Source organism: Mytilus trossulus, chromosome 6, assembly GCF_036588685.1.
Source record: "Mytilus trossulus isolate FHL-02 chromosome 6, PNRI_Mtr1.1.1.hap1, whole genome shotgun sequence".
In the NCBI taxonomy this organism is placed as follows: domain Eukaryota; kingdom Metazoa; phylum Mollusca; class Bivalvia; order Mytilida; family Mytilidae; genus Mytilus; species Mytilus trossulus.
Window position 1 is genome coordinate 39,283,068 of NC_086378.1, and position 6,025 is coordinate 39,289,092.

Genomic DNA, 6,025 nt, shown 5'->3' on the forward strand with positions numbered 1-6,025 from the left:
CATACCATAAAAAACGTTTATAAAACAGCTCACATTCTAATATATCTGCATTCATAAATTTATTAATTTCATTTAGAAAAAACGACGCCATGTTTGTTATGTACCTCTGCCGTCTAGATAACCTATCAAAAAAGAAGAGGTAAAAAAGAGCTGGAAGATCTTTCAAATGCAAAAATAACAGAAATACACTTCTTCTGGCTCACTTCCAAAGAACAGATAAAAAAAACCAAAAAAAGACCCATTAATATGTTTTTAAAAACGCCTTGACCCTACAGTACATTTTTTTCCAAAAACAAATGGCATTATCAAATGTATAAACAAAACATACATAAGGGAGGGACCAAACCTATAGATAACATAATAAAGAAATGATGAAATATACAGCATATAAAGTTGATTGATTTTTGGTTGCCTTATGTCCAGTTGCAAATATGTCACGCATATTATTATACAGGACAAATATAACAGAGATCACAGGATAAAGAATAGAGTGAAATGGTAAAAACTAAAAGATATAGAATTATAGAAACGATCTTTGATCTGAAACCCTCCCCTCACACTCACACCATAACCATTACTGCCAATACTCGCATATATACATCTCTATACAAATATCTAAATGTGAACCTCCCCCCTAAGACACTGAGGTTTTTAATCCGCCCCTGTTATATGTGTCTTATTATATACATTTCGTACGGGTCTACACGGGTAGTAAGGTCGTCATATCGAGGAGCGTTTAGTACAGTGATCTTGTCATAGTTTGGATAAGTTTGACATGACGGTGTTAAGTCTTTTTGATGACAATCAATGCAAAAATGTAAACATTGGGATATTTTGTAAACGGAACATCTGATCATTAATTCAAGCTGGTAAGTAACTTAGTACATCACAAGTTGTATCATATGGTTAATGATTTAACACAGAACAAAGCTTGCGTATGTCAAAATTTAAAACTTGCTAATTGGTTTATCGTACATAAAAAAAGTCATTTTCTTACAGTCTGTTACATCACATATATCTTCGTGGTATAACACTGCGGTCAATTATTCTGAAAAATACCTACTTTTGCAATCAATTCAAAATTACTGAAATATCTGTGTCATGGTTTGGTTCATTCGTGTCATGGTTAAGTTCATGTTGGACATGGTTCAGTTATGTAATTCTTGTCGTGTATAATGAAGAGCTACTATCAAAATGAGCAAAAATCGGTCCATTTGAAACACAAAAGGACATAAAAACGCAAATACAATGTAGTAATATGTTATAAGTAGAGGCAATATCATTGCCAACAACTATCCACCTAAGATCAAATGACGTAGACGTTAGTAGCTACACTGTAAATATTGCAGACGCCTGACGCGTCTGGACGCGTTCCAATTTTAAACACAATATGTTCAGTTATTAACATTAGTGTTCCACATTAAACGTCTGCGTTAAAGAATATAACACATTGTGTTCAGTCTTTTAACGCACATATTCAAGACAAGTGTTCTAAATTGAACACTAAAAATGTTCTTATATTGTAATGGGGAGTGAACAAATATTTCATCATTTCAGAGTCAAACAGACGATGAATAAGGGTGATTCGTACTATGATTTGACGATAAATGTATTTTAGCTGTATCGGCATATAAGCAAATTATAGTTTGGTAAAAAAAAATGAAACATTTTACAAGAGCGTATTTATAAGCGTGCAAATGATTGATTTTTAATATGAATCTTTTTCTAAACGACTTAAGTTCTTAGGGTATTTTTTTTTAACAATGTAAATGCGTAAATGCTCATGAAAACGTTGCTCTTGTAAAAGCGTTCTGGTGTCGAACATGATGCGTTCAAATTTACCATTTTCCCTGAACGCCATGTGTTCCAAACATATCCGCGTACATAACAGCGCGTGACGTATTAATGTACCGGAAGTTTGGTTTTTGATCGTGATTGAAGAAGCTTCACTGAAGAAAATTAACAACAAAACTTGATATAATAGGTATGTTTATCTATATTTATCTACACATGACGAACATAAAAAATATTTTTTTTAGTCATGAAATCAACAATTGTCTACTTGGACAGGACACACTGAAGTATAAATGGAAGAACGTTTTGTTCGAACATAAAACTGCCCCTCCACTTCCACTTAACTGTGCTGTCATAATTCGATTAAAAAAGTAGCGGTTCTTTGAGAGATTACATTCAAATTATCATGTTTAAAAAAAAAATTAACCTCTGTAAATTTATACGTAAATGATGATATCGTTGCTATTGTAAATGTGTTCTGGTCTCGAACATGATGCGTTCAAGCTAATCGTTTTCTCCGAACGCAATGTATTCCTAACACGACTCAAACATTGTGTATAGAAAGCATTAAGAAGATCAAACGATCATCTACACTTTTGAGGATGTACATTTTTTAATTAAATAAAACCAATGCATAAAGATTTGTTCACAAATGCAAAAACTGTCATGACATTGCAATGTCAAGACAGAAGTTTGTAAAAAAAGGCATACTGCAACACTAATTTTAAATTTCTCATGTATATGTTATTTATAATAGCTTTGTAATTAGTAATTCATTTTAGCAAATGTCCACCCTTGTGCACTGCATTCATGTATTGTAATGTATTCCTATGTTACTTTTATAGGGTACAAACCCAACTATACTGTACTTAAGGGTAATTGTTCGTGCATACCTCGAGAATAAAGAGAACATGTTGCAGTTCAAGAGATGACTACTTATCCTGCACCATAAAAGTACTATATGTAAGTTTAAGAATTTTGAATAGGAGTGCATGTCCATTGACTTGTTACAAGTGTTGTTATTGCAGATTTATCAATAAAATGTGCACCATTCACTTGTTTACATTAATCAGAAAGCTATTTGAGCTAAATTTGATGCAATTACATCATCCGTCAATTATCCGTATACAGATCATAAGTGAAAAAAATACTAAATATCTTTCAAAATAAAGGCAAATGGTAATTAGTTTCTTGAAATGTTAGCAGTTAATTTAGTCACAAGTCTAAGTTGACGATAAAGTGTTGCCTAAAAAACATATAGCACTTGCTGGACACTTTCTATCATTTTTTTTAAAAAGATATAGAACACGAGAGCACATTTGACCACTCAATTACCACTCATTGGCAAATGCATCTTATCTTATAATGCTGACAAGTATAATGGAATTACAAAAACGAAATAAGATTTTCTAATATTCTTAAGGAATGTCGACATGATGAATAATTTGTTTACTCATACACTTTATATTTCACATTTTAGAACTTACGGTTGATGGATAACAAGGTTAAAGAATAATTATAACCCAAGGAGACGAATCCTCTAAAAATGGAAGCTCAAAATCAGTTGTAAATGACTCAAATCATGTTTAAAAGTGTCCAAGGAAGTAGTGTTTCATGAACACCGACTCGACTACTAGCATCATATACACAGGGTATTTTATGTTTGATATTGACTATCTGAGTGCTATGCAGCCAGTGGATTATGGAACATTTGGGTGATAAAAGAGTCAGTGGCATCAGTATTTTGTTAAGAAATTCAGAACAGTTCTTGACTTAGGAAGTTGCAAACGATGAGTTAAACATAAGACACTTGACTTTGTTGTAACATAATAATTTTAAATATATGACGAACATTTTGTTTATGAGTAAATATTTGGACACATTTTGCAAATTACAAATGTTATATTTCTAACTTGTCTAACTTGTCATTTTAAAGTTGCTTCAATATTTCACATTTTATTGTACTTTTTTTTTAAATGTTGCCTTTTTTAATCAATTAAAGACGTTTTTAATCAATTAAAATATTTGTTTTACAAGACCACAATAATGTTTCAGAGAATATAACACTTTTTCTGGAACATGTAAAATTGTGTTCCAGTAATATACACTATGTGTTCTGGATATTAACACATATTTCTGGAACACAGTCCGAGCGTTCCAGAAGTGTTACAAGGCTTAGAACGCGTAACGGCATACAATTTTGCTCACAAGGACATGTTCCAGATTCAAACACTAGGCGTTCAAGAAGTACACGCTATCCGTTCAAGAATAACACATAGCGTTCGAAAGATGCACACATGATGTTAAAAACTGGAACACGAAAGTTAATATCTAGAACACTGTTACGCGTTCCAGATTCAAACACTAGGTGTTCAAGGAGTACACACTATCCGTTCAAAAATAACACACATAGCGTTCGAAAGATGCACACATAATGTTAAAAACTGGAACACCAATGTTAATATTGAGAACACCGTTACGCGTTCCAGAAGTGTTACAAAAGGGCGTTCAAAAAGTGTTCAGATTCTTAACACTTTTATTTACAGTGTATTTGTCATCAAGAGGCCTTTAACATTCAATAATGAGCAAAACCATATTTCTTAGCAAGATATAAAAGACTGCGACAAAATTCAATGTATAGGAATTCCAATTAGAAAACCATCAGCCTATTTCTGTCCAAAATAAATAGCAAAATTTGATACACATTTTCTAACGATATTCACGGCATTACAGACACTTAACTTAAGACAGTATAAGCAAAATATTGCGGAGTAAAACATGTTTGCGGGCTCCCCAACCTCTTCTTTGCCTTGACCATGCCACACATGTAAAACTCACCAGATCGGATTTAAACAAGAAAATCAAGTAACAGAAACACCAAAAACACAAATAAACTACTGATATTTAGTGGGACCTAGTTTTAAACAAATAACAAATGATAAAAAGTCATGATTCTAAGATAGCTTCTTTTAAATTTCAGGATGGAATTCTGCTGCCAATATTGTGAGCTCTTTGGATTATGTCTAGAAATAAATAACGATATATATTTAACACTGTAGTTTCATTGAATATCATTATATGAAACAATATTGTGAGGATCCTATTTTTCAATATTTGTTTCTTAATTTTTAAATCTTTTATTGCCGCAGTCATATTATAAACTTGAATTCAAAGAACTAATTAAACAATACTACGTTTATTTATTTCAGCAGCCATGCAATGTTTGACCAACCCCGAAGATCTACTGCTAAGCGTAAAAGTGTAATCGTGAACCCATATGATCGATTTGCACATGGTGCTCAAGGAATTCATCAGTACCATAAAAGAACATGTTTTGATATCTAAAAATGTCATTATCTTGAAATAGTTATCAAAGGTACCAGGATTATAATTTAGTACGCCAGACGCGCGTTTCGTCTACATAAGACTCATCAGTGACGCTCATACCGAAATAGTTATTAACCAAACAAATACAAAGTTGAAGAGCATTCAGGATCCAAAATTCCAAAAAGTTGTGCCAAATACGGCTAAGGTAATCTATCCCTGGAATAAGAAAATCCTTAGTTTTTCGAAAAATTCAAAGTTTTGTAAACAGGAAATTTATAAAAATGACCACATAATTGATATTCATGTCAACACCGAAGTGCTGACTACTGGGCTGGTGATACCCTCGGGGACGAAACGTCCACCAGCAGAGGCATCGACCCAGTGGTGTAAATAGTTATCAAAGGTACCAGGATTATAATTAAGTACGCCAGACGCGCGTTTGAGACAATATATCATTTAAACTTTATGAATGCTAGAAATGAATCAGTATCACCAACAGCTTCAAAATGGCCCGTCTAAAGGAGCAGTAGATGCAATTGCCTCTGGAAAATTGTATGAGTCCAATTCAATGCATTTGTGTAAAATTTGGAGCCTTATCGTGTAAATAAATAACAACAAAAAGAACCAATTATGAATTCGACTGCGTTATTTTTATGCTAAACATATTTAGTTACACAAATTGAAAAGAAGTTATAAACTACGAAATTATGAAAATATAAGTTTTCAACACAGACACCAAACAGGCATTCATAAGTTCTAACTATTGTGAAAGAAGGCTTTTACACATTTAATTTCAAAAACATATTTACTCCGGTGCGGGAATTTCTCGCTACATTGAGGACCTGTTGGTGACCTTCTGCTGTTGTTTTTTTTTTCTATGGTCGGGTTGTTGTCTCTTTGACAC

General features: G+C 32.7%; 1 long non-coding RNA gene across 1 annotated transcript; it reads left to right on the plus strand.

Annotated features, from left to right (window-relative positions):
• The first annotated feature begins 1,780 nt into the window (after positions 1–1,780).
• On the plus strand, positions 1,781–3,737 carry LOC134723422 (uncharacterized). The gene is made up of 3 exons (XR_010108051.1): positions 1,781–1,984; positions 2,640–2,757; positions 3,275–3,737. It is a non-coding gene; the product is annotated as an uncharacterized LOC134723422 (long non-coding RNA).
• The last annotated feature ends 2,288 nt before the right edge of the window (positions 3,738–6,025 follow it).